A 26858-nucleotide genomic window follows, 5' to 3' on the forward strand; every position below is an offset into this window, starting at 1 on the left:
CATGCACACACACACAAAAAAATCTAAACACTGACAGTACATATGCTACAGAAATTTATTCAAAATGTATTGTGGCTCTAAATGTAAAACAAAAAACTATAAAACTTCCAGAAGATCATATTCCAGAAGACAAAAGAGAAAAATCTACATGATCTCAGGTTTTGCAATGGGTTATTAGATACAATAGCAAAAATATGATTCATGAAAGAAAAAAATGTGAATTCAATAAAATTCTTTTTTAACTTTTTTTCTATATAGTATAACATACATACAAAGCAAAGATATAAAAAGCAGTTGTCTTCAAAGCACTCTTTAACAAGTAGTTGCAGGACAGGTCCCAGAGTTTATCATGGGCTACCTACCACATGATGCTCTCATTCAATAAAATTTTTAAAAGCTTTTGCTCTCTGAAAGACACTTTAAAGAGAATAGAAAGGCGAAAGGAAGACTGGGAAAAAAAATATTGAAAAAAGTACCTGATAAAAGACTTGTATTAGTGGTTTATTTGGACGGGAGAAGGGAGGTGGCGGGCGAAGGGCACGTCGAGCAGGGAAGCGGTCCTGCCTGTGGGGAGCCGCGGAGGCCAACAGGATTCATTGGCTGCCCTGCCGTGTCGTGCACTGTGTTAAAAATGACAAGTAACCAACCATGAACGACCCAAGTCGCAGCAGTACTAATCCAAGCATCATCAATGACGATGTGATTACTAATGATCATTCTCATGAAGATGACAATGCATTTGCAGAGTACATGCGTATGGAAAATGAAGAAGAATTCAACAAACAGAAAAGGCGTTATGGGAAGAAGAATTTACTGAGCACTGTTTCTAAGAAACGCTGGAAGAGAAGGAAGAACATGAGTGGTTTATTCCAGCTTGAGCTCCCCCACAAACCATGGACCAAATCCAGGACCAATTTAATGACCTTGTTATCAGTGATGGCTCTTCTCAGGAAGATCAAGAGCAATCTGAATCCAAACGCAAAGGAGTTTGTTCCTGGGGTGAAGTACTAAAATATTTGAGTAGAAGGGGCCCTCTTTTGATGGATGTAGCACAATTTCCATACTATGAAGGCAGTGTTAGAAGACTTAATTGTAAAAGCTCTCTTGTCACTGTGTTGTACTACTCATTGCCAAAGTTTTGGTAGTCTTGCATGCTTAATAAAAGTGCTGAGACTGTTATTAAGTAACAAGCTGTCAAACATTTACTGAAAATAGAATTGGTTCCATGGCTTGATGTGAAGACAGCAAGGAAAGACGCACCAGTCAAGTTGTGGCAAAGCAACAAATTAAATGACCTCTAAATTTTAACTAAATCTTCCCTGAGGCTAAACTGATTCTTTAGGGTTAACTAACTCTTGTTAATGTCTAAATTTTGTTTAAATGAGTAAATTTAAGTTCTAATTGTTAAACATATTTCCTAATTGAGACTTCAATTTGTTTTTGTCCCCATCAAAAAGAATCTTCCTTTTCTGAATAAGGCCTTTTAGTTATTTAAAGTAATTCGTTATAGACAAGTATGCTTTTGGTTACTGAGGTTCCAAGATAGTGACAGATGAGAACTATTTCTGACTTTTATGGTGTGTTATCATGTTAGAAATGGTTAATTCTGCTCCTAATGTTATATCTGAGGAAGTTTGTGATTTAAAAATTGCATTTTTTTTTAAGGGGACCCACTGCCACATAGTTATGCCTCTGTAAAATCTAACATTTAAAGAATCCATAATCCAAGTGAACAAAGAAATTATAACACTATAATTCGAGAGGTGCTTTTCCTTGCTTTGTTAACCATCAAGACAATAGTCTACAGCACAACTTTTCTTTTAGTAAAGCTAGAACAGTTTTGGCTTCTTAAACTTCATATTTGGACAGGTTAAGCTGCCATATGTGTTCAGTGTGAATAGTGTTTAAGTTGAAAATACTGTAAAAAAATTGTATTTTTTCAAAAATATTTTAAATATATATAATAGTAGAACTGAAAAAAAAAAGATTTGTATTGGCTATATGCAAAGAATTCTTAAAACTCAATAGTAGGAAAAGAACCAAATTTAAAAATAAGCAAAAGATCTGAACAGTATAGCTCACCAAAGAAGGTATACAAAGAAAAAATAAGCATATGAAAATATACCAAAAATCATATCTCATTAGGGAATTGCAAATGAAAACAATAATAAGATACCTCTACATAACTTTTAGAAGGGCTAAAATAACAGCACTGACAATACTATGTGATTGGAAGGATATGGAGTAATGCTAACCATCATTCATTGCTATACAAATGAAAAATGATACAATGGCTTTGGAAGAAATTTTCGTAGTTTTTCACAAAGCTAAACATAGTCTTACCATATGATTCAATATTCATCCAAAGAAGTTTAAAACTTATGTTCACCTAAAAACTTGCATACAAAATTTTATAGTAGTTTGTTGTTATATTGTAGTCATCCAAGATATCCTCACATCCACATAGTGAATACTAAGTGATTTAAAAAAAAGAAACAAGCCATAAAAAGACATGAAGGAAACTTAAATTGCATATTGCTTAGTGAAAGAACCCAGCCAGAAAGATCTATTTATGATTCCAAAAGATGATAGACAATAAAATGTTAATGAGTTTCCATGTATTTGTGGTGGTGAAGATGAGTAAATTGGGTAGAGGGGATTATAGGGCAATGAAAATACCCCGCATGACTTTATAATGGTGGATACACAACACTATACATTTGTCAAAGCTCATGGGACTGTGCAACACTAATACAAAATGTTAGTACTAGGGTTAACTGGGAGGGAGGAGGGATAAAGAGGCTACACGAAAACTCTTTACTATCTTCTTGATAATCTGGAAAACTAAAAACTTCTCTATAAATAAAGTCTATTATATTAAAAAAAAAAAAAAAAAGAATTCTACCAGGGACTTTTAACACACAGTTCATTAGATAATTCAGAATTTTTCCAAATGGCCTATTATTTTAAAATATGGGATAAAATGTATGATTGCCATGTGATATAGGAGGTTAAATGCAGATAGTAATAAGTACTAACCAATGAGAGTAAATACTTTCAATAAATTAGTGCTTTAAATTCGTCTGCTGGAGACCCAGGTTCGATTCTCAGAGCCTGCCCATGTGAAAAAAGAAAAGTTAAATTCATCTGTAATAGAGTTTGTTAGAAAACACAAAGTCAACTCAAACAAAATTGACAAAAAGGAAAAATGTATAATATCTTGGTCAGTTTCTAGTTTTATTATGGACCTCTGAATATGTTTACAGAGGCTTAAACCAATCAAACAATAACTGAAAATTCACTGAAAAATGAAGAAAATTATATGTCCCTATTATTATATTAATGTTAAAATATGTATGAGTAAGGCAAAAACAAATACTAACATGGGGAAAATGAACACATTTTTGTGAGTAAAGGATAAAGTTAATTTAGCTATCCTATTTTTACCAGATTTAGTTTGTCCAAGTTTTCCTATCTAGGCTGCCACAATCATTCTCCATCTCACCCACAGTGGAAGAAGATGGGGAAGGGAGGCTGGGGGACCAAGCCAGGTTGGGAGAGGGAATAAACAGGTAGAAGCAAATGTGAACACAAGTGGAAATGGGTGAGAGGCCCAGAGTAGACTGAAGTAGAGAATGTCCTGTGGATGCGATGGCAGTAAAAAAGAAGAACAGGAAGGCATGGCAACAAATGGGAGCAAGTAAGTCCTGTGAGATAATGGGGAACTTTAAGGAGGATCGAGGCGTTGCAAATCTGAAACACTGGAGGTTACAGGAGTGGAGAAGAACAAGGCTCTAGGGTAAGAACTGATGAATAAAGACCTCCCCAAGTTTCTCATAGAAAGTCCAGGAAGGAAGGTTAATGCACGGTGAGAAACAAAATAAATAGGTTACGGAGTGCCCTGAAGGGAGCTTAAAGCTAGATCCGAGGAAAGGGGTTTCATAAGAGAAATAGAGAAGGGGAGAAGGGCCATAATGAACCTGGGTGAGGACGAGGAGGAGGACACAGAGAATCTGGGGTCAATGGTCCATAAATTCCTGTTGGATAACTGAGTCAAATGTTGAGTGTTATGAAGAAATTACAGGGGACTAGATAACAGAAGGAAAGGGCCGAGTGAGAGATATAGCAGTCCACCATTTGTGGGGAAAAACACAGCAAAAAATAACTAAAGACAAGGACATGAACCTGATGAGCCCAACAGAGATAAGGAAGTTAAAATTGGAGCCACAAATAGAGAGCACCTGTATAAGTGAGGTAAAGCAGGGCCCCAAGAGCCAAAAAATTGGGGAAGCAGGGTTGTGGAGGGGAAAAGAGGGACAGTAAATTCAGTAAATCAGTCACCTTAGATGAGGCCTGGAGAGGATTAAGGAGCAAAATTCTGGTATGTACCTCAAGTAACCTCATTTTATGTAAAATTAGAGTTTGCTCAGAGGTAAAGTTAAGTGCGTATAGCAACAAATACCCAATAAAGAGAGCAAATGCATGAATATCAAGGTTTTTAACTTAAACTTTTGGTTTGAAATAATTTCAAACTTGCAGGACAGTTGCAAAAGCAATACAAAATCCATAGAAGAATTCCAACATACACCTCTCCAGATACTCAAATCCACCAATGTTAACATTTTGGCAAACTGCCACATTTGCTCTATGTCTCTATCATATCTACCATTATGTCTTCCTTCCATCTGTTTTCCTAAACAGTATATTGAATACATCACACTCCTGAGCACATGATACTTCCCTATACATCTCCTAAGAACAAGGATGTTCATTTATATAACTAATTTATACTTAATACTGGTCAAAGGGTGGGATGGTGACAGATTAGGGAGTGCAAATATTCAGTCCTTCCACCAGAACAACTCAAACAGGCAGGAAATTTCTAAAACAGCTATTTTGAAACTCTAAAGGACAGGAGAACACTGTACGGTATCCAGGGAAAAGCAGAAGGAAAATGCTGGCAAATTATGGTGAAGACCCATTAATTTCTCTCGCTGAGAGGTGGCTGCAATCTGTGCCCCTTGCATTAATCCTTGGCCCTGTTTTGTCCTGCAAAAATCCTCTCTGGCATGCCCCAACCAGGCAAGAGCAGCTTGAAGAAAAATGAAAGTGTAAGAAATTATAGCAAGTACAGTCTGAGCCAAAGACTTGCCTGATATAAACAGTGAAGGGGAGAAGTTTGTCTCCTAGGAAATAAAGGAGCATTCAAACTCCTGAAAACAGGAGAACTCAAGCAAAAGCTGAGGACAAGACATGGGCCCAAAAAACACAGGAAAGACTGGCACATTGCATTGGCCTTGGACATATATTCCTGATAGGAAGGCTGAAGCTCAAGAAAATCTTTTGTAACCAGCTGGTTACAGATCAAGGAACAGACATCTCAGGGAATAAATCCTAGAGTTAACATTTTAAAATATGAAATGTTAGTGTGCAAAAAAAGAGGACAAGACAAAGAGAGAGGAAATGATGGCCCATCTAAAGGAAGAGAATAAAAATGCAGAAAACACCAAAAAAGACCTGATTGTGGACTCACAAAGGTCTTATAAAAATGCCTTTAAAAATGCTCAAACACAAACTCTGAGAATTGAATTTGAGAGTAAAGTTTATCAGGGGATAGAAAGCAAATCATGACTGGGCAATCAATGATTAAGAATTACAGAATATCCAATTAGGCTCATTGTAAATGTTCCTAGTTGTAAGCTCTTACAGCAGTTACTTTTATTCCTGAGTTTTAACTATTATTTTAAATTCCAGGATACTGTACTCTTTGTGTTCAACCTGGTAGTCCCTGGAACTTTAGATATCTGTGTGAAACCTAAGATTCAGAATTAGAGTTCTGCAGCTCTGAGAGTCAGCACTCCTCCATTCAGCAACTGTTATAGAAGCTGAAAAAGAGATCAGATTTCAAATAGAGATATGAATGAAGCAGATTTGGTTAGGATTAAATAAATCAGAATTCAGGGTAAAGATGATAGTCTGTATTTTATAACTTCAACTTCCACGAAAGACCAAAGGAAGAGATATTTATTGTCCAAAATTTAAATTTTCTGTAGCACACTATTTCAATTTACTTGTTTCATCAGTTTATTTAAACAACCTAATTACATGAAATCTAGAATAGGAGATTTGTTATTCTGTACAGGTTAATGTAATACCCTAATACATTCCAGAGTATTTGGGGCAGGAAATTAAAAAAAAAAACATTTGCAAAGGCCACTTGAGTAACTGAGGAAAAATGTGCAACTATTAAACTTCCCCACCTGGGAAATTCCTGATATTTTCTCAAACATTAGGACTCCCAATTTAAAAAACCAATCTTGAGGCTTCTACTTATGAAACTTATTTCTGCATTGGTGAAACTAAACCTACTTATAATTGTTTTTAAGAGTTACTCCTGGAGAATGTCTTTTCTTGCTTATATATAACCTAAGTCAACTCTACAAACAAACTCACTACCCTCCCCCTTACATGGGACATGACTTCCAGGGTGTAATGTGGGATATAACACCTAGGCATGATCCTGACCCTGGCATGATGGAATCTGGGGAGCTTTCCTGGCCAAAAGGGGGGAAAGAAGTGAAAAAAATATAATGTTAGTGACTAAGAGATTTCAGATACAGTTGAGAGGTCAATCTGGATAATACTTTTATGAAAGCTTCAGCCAGATGTTTTAAATTGTCACAGTATGCTATGCTCCAACCAAGAGTATTCCTGAAAACCTTAAAGAAACCTTTGACTCTTATTATAAGACTCTAAATATTTTGGTTTGTAATTTTTTTCAGAAACTAAGGCATCCAGATTGTTTCTATGCCAGATAAGCCCTGAAACACAGAAGTAACTGCCTTCCCAAGAATATCCACCAGTCTCATTCCTCTATGTCTTAAGGTTGAAACCCTTTCCCAGCATGAGAAATGGCACATTTCTCAGGTATCCCTGGAGATTGAGAGAATGATCAACTGAGAAGGAGATGTACCTGAGAAATTAAGACTTAGCAACTGACTATGATTACTGACTCACTATACACATATTTTAGTTTCTAAGGTATCAGAATAGCCACAAGGAAATACCTGAAATTGTTGAACTGTATTCCAGTAGCCTTGATCTTTGATAATGATTGCATAACTATGTAGTTTTTATCATGCAATCATATGATAGCAAAAATCTTGTGACTGACACTCCTTGTATCCAGCATATGGCTCAGAATCTTGTGACCGACATTCCTTATATCCAGCAATGGGTCAGTGAGTATTAAAATAAAGACATGCATGAAGAAAATAATGGGTCAAGAATATGGAGAAAAGAATATCCCTATGTAAAGTTGGACAAGAGTTAGAGTACTACTTTAATAATCTCTCATCAATTGCAATAAATGTAACTACTGTTCAAAAATAGAATTACTAAAAAAGTGTTATCATCAGTTGCAAGAAACTTTCCACACCAAAGCAAGTGTTGACGGTGTGATGTATGCGAATCCTGTATTTTATGCATGATTATTCTGTAAACCCACAACCTCTTTAATAAGAAAATATTAATTAAAAAATGCTCAAGGAGAGGAAGTGAAATATAGAGAAAGAGCTAAAGTGTATCAGGAAACAATAAATGAGCAATATGAGAATCTTACCAGAGATAGAAGTTTTTAAAAGGAACCAAAGAGACCTACTGAAGTTGAAGACCAGAATAACTGAAATGAAAAATTCCCAAGAGAGTTTCAAGGACAGATTTGAGCTGGTAGAAGAATTAGTCGGTGAACTTGAAGCTCTGTATCATTAGCCAGGTAAATGCAAATCAAAACGAAAATGAAACTCCATTTCACAGCCATTACAATGGCTGCTATTTTTTTAATGGAAAATTGCAAGTGTTGAGGTTGCATACAAGTAGGGATGCCCACTAATTGTTGTTGGCAAAGTATAATTATGAAGCTACAGTGGAAGACAATGTCATGGTTCTTCAGAAAGTTAAGTATAGAAATACCATATGAATTGGCAATCCCACTAATTGGTATATACCTCTAAGAGTTGAAAGCAGGGACTCGAAAAATATTTTCATACCACAATGTTCATGTTCATAGCAGAATGATTCCCGATTGCCAAGTGGTGGAAACACCATAGTGTCCAAAACCAATGGATGGATAGACAAAATTTGGTATACACATGCAATAGAATATTATTCAGCTATAAAAAGGAATGAAGTCCTATTGCCTGTGACAAGATGGATGAACCCTGAAGACATCATGTTGAGTGAAATAAGCCAGACACAAAAGGACCAATATTGAATGAGCTCACTGATTTGACATAATTAGATTAAGCAAACTCATGCAGTCTGAATCTAGAACATGGATTATCAGAAGATAAGGTGGGGATAGGAATGGGGGGTTTAAACTTAAACTATAGTGTTCCTATTTGGAATTATTGGAAATGTTTTAGTAATGGGTGGTGGTGATGGTAGCACAACATCGTGAATGCAATTAACATCCCTGTAATATATATATGAACGTAGTTAAAATGAGAAATGTTAAGTTTTATATGTGGTGACAGAATAAAAATTTAAGAAGAAATCCATGAACTGCACTACACAAACATGAACCTTAATTTAAACTATGGACTATAGTTAATAGTATAATTATAAAAATGTTTTCATCAATTATAAATAATGTTCCATACCAATGCAAAATATTAATAATAGGGAAGTATATGAGTATTCTTTATTTTATGCATAATTATTCTATAAATCCACAACTTCTCTAATAAAGAAAAAATAAGGGTTGTTTGGGAGAAAATATGGGATATTTCATTGGGATGAACTCATTTACTATCATGGCTGATCTCACAGACTTTTACACTGAAGTAGCTTTAAATGATTGCCAGCTTTGAAAAGCCTGTCTGGCTCCAGGTGGTAGCACAGGGCCAATGGCAAGGGGTGAGGAGCTACTGAACACTGCCCTCATGTCCATGTTAGAACAGGGGTCTGCACCTCTGAGAAACCTTAGAAGTGGGGTTGAACATCCTGGTAATGTCACTTTAAGAGTATGGATTGATAGAATTAGTGGTTTTCCAAATGTTCTGGTTCTTATCCCCTGTGAACCTATTATGTGCGGTGGGGTCATCTTTCTAGAGGTGTAGAAACTGCATATGCATCTAACTGGGTGGACCAATAGCCCTTTAAATATGTTAAAAGCAAATGTCAAGGACTCCTTAAAATGAACCAAGGGTATATGTGCAATTCAAGGAAGCTGTGAAAGGAGTGAGCAAGTTACTAGGTTATGAGCTCAGCTCCTACCTATCCTGCAGGGGTTGCCCCTTCCTTAGTCACTCACTGTCTCCTGGAATCCCAATTACTTAGCCCTCCCCAACACTGTCCTCCCCAGATATTCTAGATAGTTTCTAATCACACATAATCCTTTATAACAGAAACAAAATAATATTTCATTGCTTTACTTCCCAAAATTTCTAACACTGTCTTGCAAAATGGCCCCTTCCTACTGCTTGTACTGACATTGCCTCACTGCCCTTTCTCTTTCCTGTCACCTTGGGTAACAACCAAGTTGTCTGGGGGTGGCAAAGTCACCCCTTTGACCAAAACGCTGCCTAATCCAAGTTCTTTCCCTCCCAACTTCTTTTCCTTCTCCCAGCATTCTGAAGTTAACTTCTATGGTGGTTTAGAGTTGTAAGTGCCCCAGAAAAACAAGTTCTTAAACTTAATAATTTATTAACCCACTGTTAGTAGGACCCTTTGGTGAGGTTACTTCAGTTAAGATGAGACACGCCTCAATCGGGATGGGTCTGAATCCTGTTACTCCAGTCTTTTGTAAGCAGAATGAAACTTAGAAGAGTGAGAAAGCCACAGGAAGCAAGAAGCTGAAATTCAGCAGAACCCGGAAGAGAAGGGAGAGCCCAGGAGAGGCCCCGGTGTGCAGTGCCATGTGACAGGGAGCCCAGGACCAAGGACCTCTGCTAGCCAGCCCCAGCACACCAGCCTTCCGGGAGAATGTATTGCCTTGAGGAGGCCTTGACTTGGAGACAATGAGCTAATAAATTCCCATCGTTTGAGCGGACCCCACTGAATGGAATTTGTTTGAACAGCTGAGGAAATGAAAACACCATTTCTCACTCTTCCTCTCCCCTCCCAGCTCAGTTCATTCTACCTCAAAAAATCTCTTTCTCCCTTCCTCCTTCACCTTTTTCTTCCTTGCTCATTTCCATAGGCAAGTCTCTCCCACAGACTTTTATCCGTCTCTCTATAAGCTCAACTTTGTTTGCTGTTGAATCCCTACAGCCTACTGCAATGCTGCCACTTAGTCAGCACTTGATACTCAGCTGTTCAATTAATGAAAAGACTGAAAGAGACTAAAGTCACGACTACTGGGGGATACATTAAAAAGCGTCTTTGACTTAACAGACATTTATAGGACATTACATTCCACAATAGCAGGATACACCTTTTACTCAAGTGCTCATGGATCATTCTCAAAGATAGACCATATGCTGGGTCACAAAGCAAGTCTTAACAAATTTAAAAAGATTGAAATCATACACAACACTTTCTCGGATCATAAAGGAATGAAGTTGGAAATCAATAATAGGCGGAGTGCCAGAAAATTCACAAATACGTGGAGGCTCAACAACATATTCTTAAACAACAAGTGGGTCAAAGAAGAAATTGCAAGAGAAATTAGTAAATACCTCGAGGCAAATGAAAATGAAAACACAACATATCAAAACTTATGGGACGCAGCAAAGGCAGTGCTAAGAGGGAAATTTATTGCCCTAAATGCCTATGTCAGAAAAGAAGAAAAGGCAAAAACTCAGGAATTAACTGTCCACTTGGAAGAACTAGAGAAAGAACAGCAAACTAACCCCAAAGCAAACAAAAGGAAAGAAATAACAAAGATTAAAGCAGAAATAAATGAAATTGAAAACATGAAAACAATAGAGAAAATCAATAAGGCCAGAGGTTGGTTCTATGAGAAAATCAATAATTGATGGGCCCTTAGCAAGACTGACAAAAAGAAGAAGGGAGAGGATGCAAATAAATAAGATCAGAAATGGAAGAGGAGACATAACTACTGACCTCACAGAAATAAAGGAGGTAATAACAGGATACTATGAACAACTTTATGCTAATAAATACAACAATTTAGATGAAATGGATGGGTTCCTGGAAAGACATGAACAACCAACTTTGACTCAAGAAGAAATAGATGACCTCAACAAAGTAATCACAAGTAAAGAAATTGAATCAGTCATTCAAAAGCTTCCTAAAAAGAAAAGTCCAGAACCAGATGGCTTCATATGTGAATTTTATCAAACATTCCAGAAAGAATTAGTACCAACTCTCCTCAAACTCTTCAAAAGAATCGAAGTGGAGGGAAAGCTATCTAATTCATTCTATGAAGCCAACATCACCCTCATACCAAAAGCAGACAAAGATATTACAAAAAAAGAAAACTACAGACCAATCTCTCTAATGAATATAGATGCAAAAATCCTCAACAAAATTCTAGCAAATCGAATCCAACAACACATTAAAAGAATTATACACCATGACCAAGTAGGATTCATCCCAGGTATGCAAGGATGGTTCAACATAAGAAAATCAATTAATGTAATACACCATATCAACAAATCAAAGCAGAAAAATCACATGATCATCTCAATTGATGCAGAGAAGGCATTTGACAAGATTCAACATCCTTTCCTGTTGAAAACACTTCAAAAGATAGGAATACAAGGGAACTTCCTTAAAATGATAGAGGGAATATATGAAAAACCCACAGCTAATATCATCCTCAATGGGGAAAAATTGAAAACTTTCCCCCTAAGATCAGGAACAAGACAAGGATGTCCACTATCACCACTATTATTCAACATCGTGTTGGAGGTTCTAGCCAGAGCAATTAGACAAGAAAAAGAAATACAAGGCATCAAAATTGGAAAGGAAGAAGTAAAACTATCACTGTTTGCAGACGATATGATACTATACGTCGAAAACCCGGAAAAATCCATAACAAAACTACTAGAGCTAATAAATGTGTATAGCAAAGTAGCAGGTTACAAGATCAACATTCAAAAATCCGTAGCGTTTCTATACACTAGCAATGAACAAGCTGAGGGGGAAATCAAGAAATGAATTCCATTTACAATTGCAACTAAAAGAATAAAGTACTTAGGAATAAATTTAATTAAAGAGACAAAAGACCTATACAAAGAAAACTACAAAAACTGTTAAAAGAAATCACAGAAGACCTAAATAGATGGAAGGGCATACCGTGTTCATGGATTGGAAGACTAAATATAGTTAAGATGTCAATCCTACCTAAATTGATTTATAGATTCAATGCAATACCAATCAAAATCCCAACAACTTATTTTTCAGAAATAGAAAAACCAATAAGCAAATTTATCTGGAAAGGCAGGGTGCCCCGAATTGCTAAAAACATCTTGAGGAAAAAAAAACGAAGCTGGAGGTCTCGCGCTACCTGACTTTAAGGCATATTATGAAGCCACAGTGGTCAAAACAGCATGGTATTGGCATAAAGATAGATATATCGACCAATGGAATCGAATAGAGTGCTCAGATATAGACCCTCTCATCTATGGACATTTGATCTTTGATAAGGCAGTCAAGCCAACTCACCTGGGACAGAACAGTCTCTTCAATAAATGGTGCCTAGAGAACTGGATATCCATATGCAAAAGAATGAAAGAAGACCCATCTCTCACACCCTATACAAAAGTTAACTCAAAATGGATCAAAGATCTAAACATTAGGTCTAAGACCATAAAACAGTTAGAGGAAAATGTTGGGAGATATCTTATGAAACTTACAATTGGAGGCGGTTTTATGGACCTTAAACCTAAAGCAAGAGCACTGAAGAAGGAAATAAATAAATGGGAGCTCCTCAAAATTAAACACTTTTGTGCATCAAAGAACTTCATCAAGAAAGTAGAAAGACAGCCTACATAATGGGAGACAATATTTGGAAATGACATATCAGATAAAGGTCTAGTATCCAGAATTTATAAAGAGATTGTCCAACTCACCAACAAAAAGACAGCCAACCCAATTACAAAACGGGAAAAAGACTTGAACAGACACCTCTCAGAAGAGGAAATACAAATGGCCAAAAGGCACATGAAGAGATGCTCAATGTCCCTGGCCATTAGAGAAATGCAAATCAAAACCACAATGAGATATCATCTCACACCCACCAGAATGGCCATTATCAACAAAACAGAAAATGACAAGTGCTGGAGAGGATGCGGAGAAAGAGGCACACTTATCCACTGTTGGTGGGAATGTCAAATGGTGCAACCACTGTGGAAGGCAGTTTGGCAGTTCCTCAAAAAGCTGAATATAGAATTGCCATACGACCCAGCAATACCATTGCTAGGTATCAACTCAAAGGACTTAAGGGCAAAGACACAAACGAACATTTGCACACCAATGTTTATAGCAGCGATATTTACAATTGCAAAGAGATAGAAACAGCCAAAATGTCCATCAACAGACGAGTGGCTAAACAAGCTGTGGTATATACATACGATGGAATATTATGCAGCTTTAAGACAGAATAAACTTATGAAGCATGTAATAACATGGATGGACCTAGAGAACATTATGCTGAGTGAGTCTAGCCAAAAACTAAAGGACAAATACTGTATGGTCCCACTGATATGAATGGACATTCGAGAATAAACTTGGAATATGTCATTGGTAACACAGTCCAGCAGGAGTTAGAAACAGGGTAAGATAATGGGTAATTGGAGCTGAAGGGATACAGACTGTGCAACAGGACTAGATACAAAAACTCAAAAATGGACAGCACAATAATACCTAATTGTAAAGTAATCATGTTAAAACACTGAATGAAGCTGCATCTGAGCTATAGGTTTTTTTTGTTTTTTTTGTCTCTCTGTTTGTCTTTTTTTTCTTTTTCCTTTTCTTTTTTTTTTTTTTACTATTATTATTATTTTTTATTTTTTTCTCTATATTAACATTCTATATCTTTTTCTGTTGTTTTGCTAGTTCTTTTCCTAAATCGATGCAAATGTACTAAGAAATGATCATGCATCTATGTGATGATGTTAAGAATTACTGATTGCATATGTAGAATGGAACGATTTCTAAGTGTTGTGCTAATTTCTTTTTTTCTTTAATTAATAAAAAAATTAACAAAAAAAAGAAAAAAGCGTCTTTGATACAACTATCTCAAGAAAGAAGAAAATTATTATTTTTCTTTCACTTCTTTTTTTTTAAAAAAAAAATCTTTTTAAATATGGAACGCATCACAAATTTGCATGTCATCCTTGCACAGGGGCCATGCTAATCTTCTGTGTCGTTCCAATTTTAGTACATGTGCTGCCGAAGCGAGCACTCTTTCACTTCTTAAAGCATTATTTTAAAATGATCACTTTGTATCTTCTTCTTAATTATAAAAGAATGTTTATTGAACACAATTTTGTACATATGGCAAGCTATTTAGTTTCAAAAGAAACAGATACAATAATGAAAACCAGGGTCATCTGTCCTTCCATTGTCACTGTTGAAACTGTCATAAGAGTATTCCTCCACCTCCTCATCAAGTTAACTTTGTCTCTCCTTGACAATCACCATTCACTGTCTGTATTTTAAAATTTCTTTCTTATTCAATTGCATTGCTTTTCTGGCTCCTTAAGAGTTTAAAGTTTTACAATAGTATTCTGCTCTTGTTCACTACAACGTGCAGAATTTTAGTTATACTCTGGGTGAAATAAGCTTTATTAGCTAACCTGGAAATCCAAGTGCCCCTTAACCTTGTTTCCATGAGGAAATGCATTTCACATAACCAGCTTACTCAATTAGAACCAAGCCATTTATACATCAGTGGCTGCCTGGAATGGTGAGGGTCTATGACTTTTAGTTGCCACATGATGTGCTGCAACAAAGCAACTAGATACGTCCATGAAAGCACCCTTCTCCCAAACACAGATGTTTCAAGGTTTCTGTGAGCTGATGGAAGAGTGGAAATGCTCTAATAAAAAAACCCACAATAAATCTACAAGTTTGAGTCACTATTAAAAAATATTAGTGGTTTTGAGAAGATGTAATGAGGGGAGTGTGAGAAGGGAACTTAGTTCTGTCAGAGGAACGGGGGACAGGGAGTTGGGAGAATATCTGCTCATATTCCGAGGGGGACAGTGTCTAGGAAGAACGGCTATTATAGGACTGGAAGAAGTGTGGGACAGGCCACAGGGACAAAGACACCGGGTAGGGGATAGATTAAGGAGGGGTGGAGTCAAAAGAGAAGGAGTGAAATGGGATGCACTAAGATGTAGCAAAGCAAGAACAGTAAGAAATTCAAATAACCTGATAAAGAAGAGGTGAGGTGAGAAGAGGCTTTCTGATTCAGGAGAAAGAAGAGGATGGCAGTGGGTAAGAAAAGGAAATTGAAGAAGGGAAGGGAATAATATGATGAGGAAGAAAAGAGAGTAAACAAACCAATGTACAAAATATGAAAATATTATGTATGAAATGATGTACCCCAGAAAAGCCATGTTTTAATCCTGATTCAACCTTGTGGAGACAGCTGTTTCTCTTAATACTGATTTATTATTACAGGGTGGAAAATTTTATTAGATTATCTCCAAGGAGATGTGACAGGTCCAACTGTGGGTATAATCTTTTGATTAGATGGAGAGGTGACTCACCCTCTCTAAGTGGGTCTTGATTAGATTACTAAAGTCTTTAAAAGGGGAAACATTTTGGAGAAACACCAAAACTGACAGAGCCAGCCGAAACTTCAGAGCAGAGCCGACACCGATACTAGCACTTGGATAAGAGAGATATGGGTGTTTGGAAATGCTGGAGCCCAGCAGACATCACGAGGAAATGTTAAGCCAGCCAGAACCTGGAGAGAGCAAGGGAATCTGAGACGAAAGCCAGCTCTGGAGAGGTAAACTGAGGAGTCCCCATAGGAAGAGAGGTTGAAAGCAGCAGAGCCCAAGAGCAAGGGATCAGTGTGCCTTCACAGCTGACAAAGGTGTTCCAGATGCATTAGCCTTTCTTGGACTAAAAGATCTTCCCCTCTATGCCTTAGTTTGGACATTTTCATAGGCTTAGAACTGCAAATTTGTACCTTATCAAATACCCCTTTTTAAAAGCTGCTCCATTTCTGGCATATTGCATTCAAGCAGCTTACAAACTCACACAACCACAGAGATGAAGGGAAGAAGGGGACAGGGTGCTTGAGGAGAGAAGTGAACTGAAGTGATTAAAAAAATGAGATAAACTGAGGGAATGAGAAGGAAATTGATCAAAGGATAGGAATTGAATGAGAAAATATTTAGTGGATGGTGGGAGAGAAGGTAGAATGGAAAACAGGTAAAAAGAGGAGAGGAAAAGTGAGGTGGGAGAGAATAGGTGACCTTTAAGGAGAAAGATGAAATAAAGATGGCTTATCTGATGTGAAATAAATGAAATGGAGAGGAATTGTCAGAAATATGACAAGAATATCAGAAAAGGTATTTTTCTTATTCTTAGTTTAATAGATAACTGTTCATTGAAAGTAATGACAAAACAAAGTTTAGGATGAATTTAATGAATTGTTAAGTTAAATGAATGAGAGGACTTGGAAATACCCTTTTATAAGTTAACTGCAATTCTCTTGAAGAGATATAGTTATTTGAAAGTGGACTTATATAAATCATAAATGTTATTGCCAACTCAGGACAACCACTGTATATTAAATGTGTTATAATAAATATGCTATGAGAAGAGAGAAAATGGAATTACATAAAATGTTCAAGTTAAAGAAGAGAAGGCAGAAAAATGGGAAGAAAAATTTGAAACAAAGAACAAGTACAATAAACAGAAAATAATAATGAACCTGAAGATATCGATCCACCTAGAATGATATTCAATGTAAATCAAAGTGTAGAGTGGCATCAAGATGGTGATGTAAGATGCAGGTAAATGTACCCCCACAGAAAAAGCAGAAAAAAAAAAAACAGGTAAAATAACCCCTTAGAAGATGATCTTCTAAAACTTTAGAAGATGATTAAGACTATAAAGCAACCCAACAAACAATTATTCAGAAAAAAAATCTAAAAACGTTAGGAGAGGAATAGGTAAATTTTACAGATATAGGCTCCTCCCACACACTTATATCTACAAGGCAGTTTGTACAACTCAAGGCTGTTTTGAGAGCTACACACAGAGCTGGTCCTGGGACCTGACTTCTGGTACACCTAAATGAAAATATGGGGTGCCTTTGTACATCACTCCAACTGGCTCTGTGGAAGGATGACAGAAGGCATGGATTTGAATCCCCTAACCACAAACCCCCCAGGGTAGAAAGGCAGCACAGAATTGGGGAGCTGAGCTTAAGCATAGGGCAAGTCTGCTGAAAGCTGGTGTGAAAATGTAGACTAGTGTGAGAGTGGAAAGGAGCTGATGGCAGCTACAAGGGAGGAAAAACTGTAATGAAAACAAATAGCACAGATAATATACTCAACTTATGGGAAGATATCTGATTAGGAAGTTTCAGGGCTTACTCTTCTCCCAGAACATTAGCTAGGAGACAGGCAGAAACAGTCCAGAACAACAGTTCTAGTGCTCTGGAGACAAGGGAGAGTACTGCGAAGAACCCAAGGAAGCACAGGATGAAGAGATAGAGAAACTGCAGTGAAAGATTGTGAGTCAGTCCCTCAGCCCTGGCTCCTAATACCACTTACTATGCTCAAGGAAAACAGCACCAGGTTCTGTGGTCCACATCTGACAGGTCCAGCAGACTTACAGGAACCTGAAAATCCACTTTTCCAAGAACAGGGCAGGATGCATTCCAGCCCTGCTATACCTTTAAGCTGGTGAATTTAGGCAGCTGGGTCCTGTAGATTCAAACTGTCCAGCCAGGCACTATTGTGCCATTGTTTTCATTCCTGTAGCAGACAGCTACGATTGGCCTACCTTCTGAGGGCTGAGGGAAACACGCTCCCAAAGAGCACCGTGTGCTGGGAAGACCAAGAAATCCACCTTTAGAGAGCAGAATTAAAGGCCTTTTGGCATCTGTACATGACCCCCTCCTCAGGTCTCTTTGGAACTGGTGTATGCCCCCTTCATGGGTCCCTGGCTTTGCTTTGGTTGGGGTACTACTGATGAACTGAGTGTCAAAATAGAGCATTAATACAAAGCCAATCAGCAAGAGAAAGAATCTGACTTTCAGAGTAAACTTATCAAGATAATCTGATGCCCAAACATCCCAAAAAATTACAAGTCATGTTAATAAACAGGAAGTTATGTTTGAGTCAAAGGAACAAATTACAAAATCATAGGAGATACAGAATTTGGAAAAATTAATCAAAGATGTTACACAATTTGGAAAAACTAATTAAGAAGCTGGCTAAAGAAATAAAGAATACTAAGAAGACACTAGGTGAGCATAGAGAAGAATTTGAAAGCATACAAGGAAAATAACAGATCTTATGGGAATGAAAGTCACAATAGATGAAATTTAAAATACCCTAGAAGGATACAGTAGCAGGTTTGAAGAGGAAGAAGAAAGGATCAGCAAGCTAGAAGATAGAGCATCTAGATTTGAACAGATGAAAGAATAGACAAATATGTTTCCATTTCCATACCCCAGATCTGTGGCTTCCCAGGCTGGGCAGTACAAAGGTCTGTGGGAACTCCACTGCCACCAGCCAGGGTGCAGGCTGAGGCCTTGCAGGAGCAGATGAAGATGCAACAGAAGAGTCAATAACAGAAGATATGAAGAGGAATAACTAAGGAGGGGAATATCTTGACCCTAGCTCTGAAGATGTCAATATGATGAGCAAAGACTGCATGAAAAATTAGAGGAAAATAATATTTTGGCCCAATAACCTAGACTTTGCTGATCAAGATTTAGAAAAAATTTGGCTGTGGGACATTATAATGTGCACAGACATTTCCAAGGAAATTCTAAACAGTCATAACTCTGCCCTCCAAAAAACAAGCAAACTTCAGTATGTAGTTAAGACTACAGGCACGTGTTGAATATTGGGGTAATAAAAAGGAATTGGTTAGACAGCACATTCATTTATGGAACTTCCCATGGCCTGACACATGAAAAACAAGTGAACAAACTTGGAGGCTATGTTTGCCCAGTCTAGTCTGATAGGCTTTAGCAGTGTTTTCACCCTGGCCATTCAACAGAGTTCACGAAAATCATGCCTTTCTGCTGATACTTTTTGGATACTTTTTGTATAATAAAATCCTTATTCTATTCTACAACTTAAAATAATAAAGCTCTTTCAATTAATTACTTATATAAACTAATATATTTGTCTGTTATCTTTCACTATTTCTACTTCTTTTTAATATTTAGCTGTAAAATTGTTAAATTAGTTCTTACTGTGACCCACTTTCCTCTTTCTCTATTTGGTTTTTTGCTTTATTTAAATGTCAAAAAAAAGTTATTAGTTTATTTTTTAATTACTTATATTTGCATGTCATATGCACATTTTGATTAAATTCTTAGTTTTTTACTCAAAGGTTTACCTAACTACAGATGCTTCCTTGTCATTGAATTTCCCATCTTACCTTTGTATAATCATAACATTTCATCATGTTAATTTTATATGGTTATTAAGAACTTGTGATGGATGGTTAATTCTTTGTTTGTTATGAACCATGTGTCTCTACTTAGCACTACAATGTAAATTTCTTGATTTACCAATGTGTTTCAGCTATTAAAAAATTTTATCCCTCTTTTAAATAAGCAGAGAAAAGAATAGAAAATTTTAGAAGGGTCTCGGGGAACTAACTGACAATATAAATTGCTTAAGCAAGAATGAGAAAAAAAGGGAAAGGGGGCAGAATGGATATTTGAGAGAATAATGGTAAAATATTTCCCAACTCTTATGAAAGATACAGATATCCATGTCTAAGAAGTCCAATGTACTAATCCAAATAAATCCAAATATACATAGCACATACTCATCATAATGTCAAATACCAAAGATAAAAAGAGAGAATTCTAAAAGGAGCAAGAGAAAAGCAATTAATCACATGCAAGTCATGCTCAATGTTCATGTTTTCTCATCAGAAACCATGGAGATGAAAGGGAAGTGGTATGATATATTTAAGACACTAAAGGAGAAAAACTGCCAGCTATAAATTCTCTACCTACGAAAACTGTCCTTCAAAAAGGAGGGACAGTTTAAGATATTTACAGGAAAACAGAACCTGAACAAGTTTGTTAACAAGAGAAATGCCTATAAGAAATACTAAAAAAAAAAAAAAAATTGTAAATGCTTTTTTCTTTATCTATTGAAATGGTCATTTGGTTTTGTCCTTTATTTTATTAATGTAATATACTATATTAATAGATTTTGTATATTAAATCAACCCTGAATTTTTGAGATAAAAATAAAAGAAATACTAAAAGGTATCCTGCAGGCTGAGAGGAAAAGACTGGAGAGAGAGGCTTAGAGAAGAATGTAGAAATGAAGATTATCTAAAAAGGTAAAAAGAAAGACAAAAATAAGATATAAAAGCCAAAATATAAAATAGGTGATGTAGCTACTGCCTTTACAGTAATAATATTGAATGTTAATGGATTAAACTCCCCAATCAAAAGATACAGACTGGCAGAATTGATTTTTTTTTAATGAGCCATTTATATGCTGTCTACAAGAGATTCAACTTAGTCCTAAGGATAAAAATCAGCTGAAAGTGAAAGGCTGGAGAAAGATATTCCACATAAACAGTAGTCCCAAAAGAGGTGGGGGAGCCATACCAACAGCAGATGAAAAAGACTTTAAATGCCAAGCCATTATAAAAGAGAAAGAAGGATATTATGCATTAATAAGAGGGTCAATAAACAAGAAGAAATAAGAATCATAAATATTTATACACCTGTCAATATTGCCCCAAAACGTGCATGAGGCAATGAAGGAAGAAATCGATGAATCTACAATAATAGTTGAAGGCATCAATACTCCGCTCACATCAATAAATAGAGTATTCGGACAGAAGATCAATAAGGAGACAGAGAACTTGAATAATTTGATAAATTAAAGAGACCTAACAGACATACACCAAGTGATGCACCCAAACCCATCAGGATTTACATCCTTCTCAAGTGCCAGTGGGAAATTCTCTTGGATAACCCTGTGCTGGAGCACAAAACAAGTATTATTAAATTTTAAAAGATTGAAATTATACAAGGTACTTTCTCTAATCATAATGAATGGAACTGGAAATCATTAAAAGACAGAGAACTGGAAAATTCACAAATATATGAAGGTTAAACAACACATTCTTCTTAAACAATAAGGAAGTCAAGGAAGAAATTGCAAGAGAAATTAGTAAATATCTTTTATTTGAGGTGGAGGAAAATGGATTTATTTAAGTCAGCAGAAGAACAGAGGAGTTTTTCCCAAATCTGTCTCCTCAAAGTGATTTTTCAATCAGCATTTTACCCATTAGAGACAGCGATATTCGTTTTACTTACCAGGTAGCAGAGTTGTGGAGAATTTCAGTAGTTTATCCTACTACCTTCAGGATTTACATTCTGTGACACCTGGGAAAGGTGCCTCCCACTCTAGGGAGATAGAAGAAAGACTTATTCAGGTCTGGATGCAGAATTTACATTTACGTATTCCTGCAGACTTTACATTTACATATCGCTCCTTTGTGAGACCAAGAGCTCCAATTAACAGCCTGCTTCCGCTTTAATGTCACATTTAAAGGCTATTTTTAAGGAAATTTTACAATTTTTAGCTTGCTTACAGTTTTAAGATTACATTTTAAAATTACTGATGCAATTTTCCCTTAAAAACAATCTCTATTTCCAATCTTGGGAATTTGGTTATTTCAAGAATCAAGCTAAATTCAGCTTTCATAAAAGATGACAAGCAGCGAAGGGGAGGGCTGATGACGCAAGCTTAGAACTGGCACCAAATCCTTCAAGACCAGGGTCATTAAACATACAAAACATAAGCAAAGAGGGAGACTCCGAGGAAGTTCAATTTAGTTGGATTATTGGGATAGGCTGCAACCTCTGGAGCATCCAATCAGTGGAGATGCAGGGAGGGACACACCGGTTAGATAAATATCGCCGCTTTTGTGCCGGCCACCGTTTTTCGAGTAGGCAGCCGTTCTTTCCAAGATCGTGAATAAATATTTTTGTTCCCCACAATCGGGTGAGCTTTTATTCTCTTTCAAGTATAGCATTCTTTTCGACAATTTGGGAGCTGATCCGGGTCTGAGGCTTCAAAGGCGGACTCCCCGGGAGGACAAAAAGAAGCCGCGCGCTGATTAAGCGGTCTCAGACTCCGCCACGTGAGCCCACCTCTGGCAGCCAGAAGGACCTAAGATCGGACACTTATATCCACCAACTGTGAAGAAGAAAAGAGGGATATCTACCTCACAATGACCAGGCAGCTCTATGCACAGACCAAGGTAAGAAAAAGGCTAGGAAGTATTACCTGGGTGGTCCGGAAGGATCCTGATGAGTCTGAGGTGAAGTGTATGTGTCCAAGATGTGCAAAGCAAGTGCTGAATCCCAAACCACCTCCGTAAGGGAAAGGGGCCTGGAGAGAGAAAAAAGTAAAATGGTGCTGAGGGAAAGGAATCTAGACAAGAGTCAGGATGGGTAGAGGCGGCAAGCCAGCTGGGGAAAAAGGGAGGGGGATACCTATAAAATCCCACCCCGGGGAGCCTTCCCCTGAACAGTCCGCAGAGAGAATGTTGCAACACTGGCAAACCAAAAGAAAGAAAAATGTACATTTGGACAAAAGAAAGCATTGTGCTGCCCAATGTATTCTGGCCAAAATATGGGGCAGATAAAGAACGGCTTTGTGTAAGGTCTTTAAGGCCTCACTATACAGGTGATAAAATTGGCTATACCCAAATCTCAGAACTTAAATAAAACCTTAAGGGGTCTCAAGTTAAAAACAGCCTAAACTATCCCGCAATTTTTAGTTCTTAAAAGGGATTGAAGAAGCTACCTAAAGTGGCCTGCATTCTGGTAATTTCTAGTTTTGTCTCTTTGGTTCAATAGAACTATTTGAAAGTGGTATGTGACTACTTGATGCAGAGTTGGGGTTTCTGTATAATAAACCCATTTGCCAAATCCAGGAATTGCGGACTTACTACTAATAAGAATGAAGCAAATGGGTGAATAAAAGTCTCTTGATGTAGGACCATTTCCATATTGGAGTTCAGTCTTGAAAGTGTCCATGCAGGAATTGGACTCTTAGGAGGGTTATGGTGTCTCCTAACAGGACCTGCCAACTACTTCTGAGAAATAATGTCGGCATTATTAGAGGTGGCAGAAAAGATGCCTGCTTTCTAATTTATTTAGGTAAGTAGCTGAGCCAATGAGAGGTTGGATGATTAAAAAAATACAAGGGATTCTTAGTTAAACTAAAGATGCATTTTTTTCTTGTTGGGTATTACAATTTTTTTGAAGAATGAACTTAAACAAGATTCCCTCTGCTTACCTGCAAACATTGAGGGACCAAGTAAGGAAATATTCAAGGACAGACTCTGATAGTCCTGCGGCCCAAGGACAAACACAGTGTGCAAACACTGGCTGGGTGTTCCCCAGGCTGCCCACCAAGGGCAGAAACTAATTCAGTTAGCTGAAAAGCTTCCCCTGCCATGCCATTGGCGATAGTGAGTTGTGAGATGGGAAAAGGAAAGCAAAACAACAAGTTAAAATCATGTTGACCATGATCGATCACATGGTCAAGAAAGGATTAGAGATAAAACAAGGAGGAGACAAGCAGAGGCAAAATAGAGAAAGTGTGGGACAGAGGGGATAAAGGAGGGGGGCAGGAGACTCAGCAGGGTGTTATCACTGTGCAAAACCTGGTCATTTCAAAAGGGAATGCCTGAATGTAAAGAAAGAAGGTTAGGGGGGTACACCTAATTTTAAAAATTAGGGAGATTAAAGCCTTCTCATCTCAAGAGCCCATCAGGAGCCTTTGATAAATCTAAAGATGGGCCCATATCAGGGAGAAATTACATCTTTCGTGGACACTAGGGCAGACCCATATCACAAAGGGAATTGAATTCTCGGTAACTCCCTTATAGTTTCAGGAGTAAAAGGGGAAGGATTGAAAGTCCCCATTTTCAAATCTAGTGATATTTATTGGGAAGATAACCAAATTATAAGACCCCTGCTATACATTCCAGAAGCTGGGAGTAGTTTGTTAGGAAAGGACTTGTTACCCATGGGAGTGGCTAATGGGTATGACCCAAAACTACTACATAAAAGGGCAGTGAGAGTGTTGTAGCATCTGTTTAAAAAAAAAGCCACTCACAAGTGAAATCAGAAGGAAAGATAGACGATAAAGACTGAGATGGTATAATCTAGGAATGCCTAAAGTGTATAATGATAATGACTTAAATATACAAATTTAAAAATGTTTTTGCATGAGGAAGAACAAAGGAATGTCATTACTGCAGGGTGTTGAAAATAGATGGTAATTAATATTTTAAAACTTTAACTTATGTGTGAGGCTAAAACAAAAAATGTTTATTTGGTACAAAATTTTTATTTTGACTAATGCATTTCCTAGTATAACTTATGTGGACAACTTAATCAAACGCCATAGTACTTGGAACCTTGAGTAGGGCATGAGATTTTGTAGGTTTGTCCAGAGTGATGCCCTTATAAATCACAGAGTGATTTGAACAGTAAATAAAAAAGTATTTGCAAAGTCCCCTCGGGGGAATGGTGAAAAAGGGGGAAAATTCAACTTCCCCAAGTGAAGAATTCTTGATATTCTCACAAGCAGTGTGGACAACCAAAGCAATAGAGTGAGCCACCAATCTTGGGGTTTGTTCATATGAAACTTAACCCCACAAAGGATAGGCTAAGCCTACTTTAAATTAGGCCTAAGAGTCACCCCCAAGAGAACCTCTTCTGTTGCTCAGATGTGGTCTCTCTCAGCCAAAACAACAAGCAAATTCCCCATGTGGGACATGACTCCCAGGGGTGTGAATGAGCTAGAACTCAGCATCAAGGGATTTAAACAGTATAGGGGTGCCAAGGGAAATGCCAGATGAGTTTAAGGCTAAAAACCAAAAAACAAAACTGCAGGATTTGAGTACACCAAGGATACAATTGAGGAAATAGCAGAACAGTTGGATGCTACTAGCCAAATGACCTGGGAGAATAGGATAACCCTAGACATGATGTTAGCCGAAAAGGGAGCATTTGTATTACAGTTGGGGGTAGTTGTTTTATGTTTATTCCCAATAATACAGCCCCAAATGGAACAGTCAGTAAAGTTTTATGAGGTCTGAGGGCCTTATCTGCAGAATTGGTGAAAAATTCAGGCATTGATGACCCCCTCATGTGAAATGGTTAGAAAACTGGTTTGGGGAATTGAAAAGAGTGGCACTGTCCATGCTAACTTCTCTAACCATCATAGATGTGGTACTCTCAGCACTTAGGTGCTGCATTATCCCATGTGCCTAAGAGTTAGTTCAGAGATAAAGAATCTCCTTGATCCCTATAATAAAAGTGTAAAAAGGCTCTTATCAAGTTTGAAGAAAGACTAAAATGTAAAAACTAAAGGTCTGAAAAATAAAAGAGAAGACATTTGTAAGAATCAAGCTAAGTTTAGCTTTCACAAGATGATGCAAGCAGGGAAGTGGAGGGCCTCTGACACAAGCTTAGAACTGGCAACAAATCCTTAATGGCCAGGGTCATTAAAATTGTAAAACATAATCAAAAGGGGAACCTTTGGGAGCAAGTTCAAATTATTTTGATTTTCAGGATAGTCTGTAACCTTTGGAGTATCCAATCAGCAGAGAAATAGGGGAGGGACTCAGGGGTTAGATAAATATCACTGCTTTCAGTTGCTCAGCATATGGGACACCATTTTTCAGGTAGCTGCCCATTGCAAGATCATGAATAAATTCTTTTCTTCTCCACAATCGGGTGAGCATTTATTCTCTTCCAAGTATGTCATTCTTTCTAATAGTCATTATCCGTTCTGGCTGCTTCAGTCTGGATTGGGATGTAGTTAGGGGGTCATTGGTGAAATTTCTGACTCATAACTTACAAATATTGTAGATTTCCTTCAAGGGATAATTGATAGTTCTTGACATGAATTCTGGAAGATGAAAATGGTTTCATACATGTTTAAATTAAAATTTGAATACATAGGGGCAAAAGGCATTTGACTAGAACAAGAGTAGGTACAATACCCAGGAAGATTATAAGCACTGTTTGAAGAAGGGTCTATGGCCATTATAACTGAGGAATTAGGATATAAGGGATGGCTTTGATTACTGAATCATTATATAGATGTTCCTTTTTGCTTCCTGGAATATTGGAGTATAGAAAGGAAAATAACTAAAATCTCTAAATTATAATCCATCTGATTATAATTATAATCCAGAGATTATCCTTGATCTCTGATAATGATTGTATAGCCTTTATCTTATGCCCCTGTGAATATAAAAATAAATCTTCTAACCTTCTTTTGTGCCCATTTACTCATTTTTTCAAATTTAGAGCCTGTAATCACTAAAAATAGCCCCTAATATTTATTAATGAGGGGTCTTGGGTCAGCCCAGAACTAAACACCCCCAATCGAAAGTTATCTTGATAATTGAGACCAGATTTAACCAAAATGGGCCTGACAAGCACTGCAGCTTAAACTTTAACCTACAATCACCTATACCTCATTATAATAACAAGAATCACACCTATCATCATGTTAAGGCCGCCATTTTCTTACATACATTCTGTGATTAAGCATGTAGTCAATCTGTTCCTGCTTAATAATTCGATTACCTCTAATTACATCATATGGTACCACTGTGCTCACTATCCTGCCCATCTTTTAATTCTATAAAACTATCAATTATTGCAG

The 26858-nt window shown here is 37.1% G+C and overlaps 1 long non-coding RNA gene, 1 other non-coding gene and 1 pseudogene across 3 annotated transcripts in view; 2 read left to right on the forward strand and 1 right to left on the reverse strand.

The window, feature by feature from the left end:
- The first annotated feature begins 648 nt into the window (after nt 1–648).
- LOC143668416 (polyadenylate-binding protein-interacting protein 2 pseudogene) lies at nt 649–1020 on the forward strand (annotated as a pseudogene).
- Nucleotides 1021–14269: 13249 nt separating this feature from the next.
- On the reverse strand, nt 14270–14374 carry LOC143668660 (U6 spliceosomal RNA). The gene has a single exon (XR_013168525.1). It is a non-coding gene; the product is annotated as a U6 spliceosomal RNA (small nuclear RNA).
- Nucleotides 14375–21989: 7615 nt separating this feature from the next.
- Nucleotides 21990–26858, forward strand: part of LOC143667982 (uncharacterized) — a 55591-nt gene continuing 50722 nt past the window's right edge. For both annotated transcript variants that reach the window (XR_013168213.1, XR_013168214.1), the window contains exons 1-2: nt 21990–22422; nt 23247–23326. This is a non-coding gene — a long non-coding RNA (uncharacterized LOC143667982). The remainder of the gene's footprint in view (nt 22423–23246; nt 23327–26858) is intronic.

The sequence above is a fragment of the Tamandua tetradactyla genome, chromosome 24 (genome assembly GCF_023851605.1).
Source record: "Tamandua tetradactyla isolate mTamTet1 chromosome 24, mTamTet1.pri, whole genome shotgun sequence".
Lineage (NCBI taxonomy): Eukaryota > Metazoa > Chordata > Mammalia > Pilosa > Myrmecophagidae > Tamandua > Tamandua tetradactyla.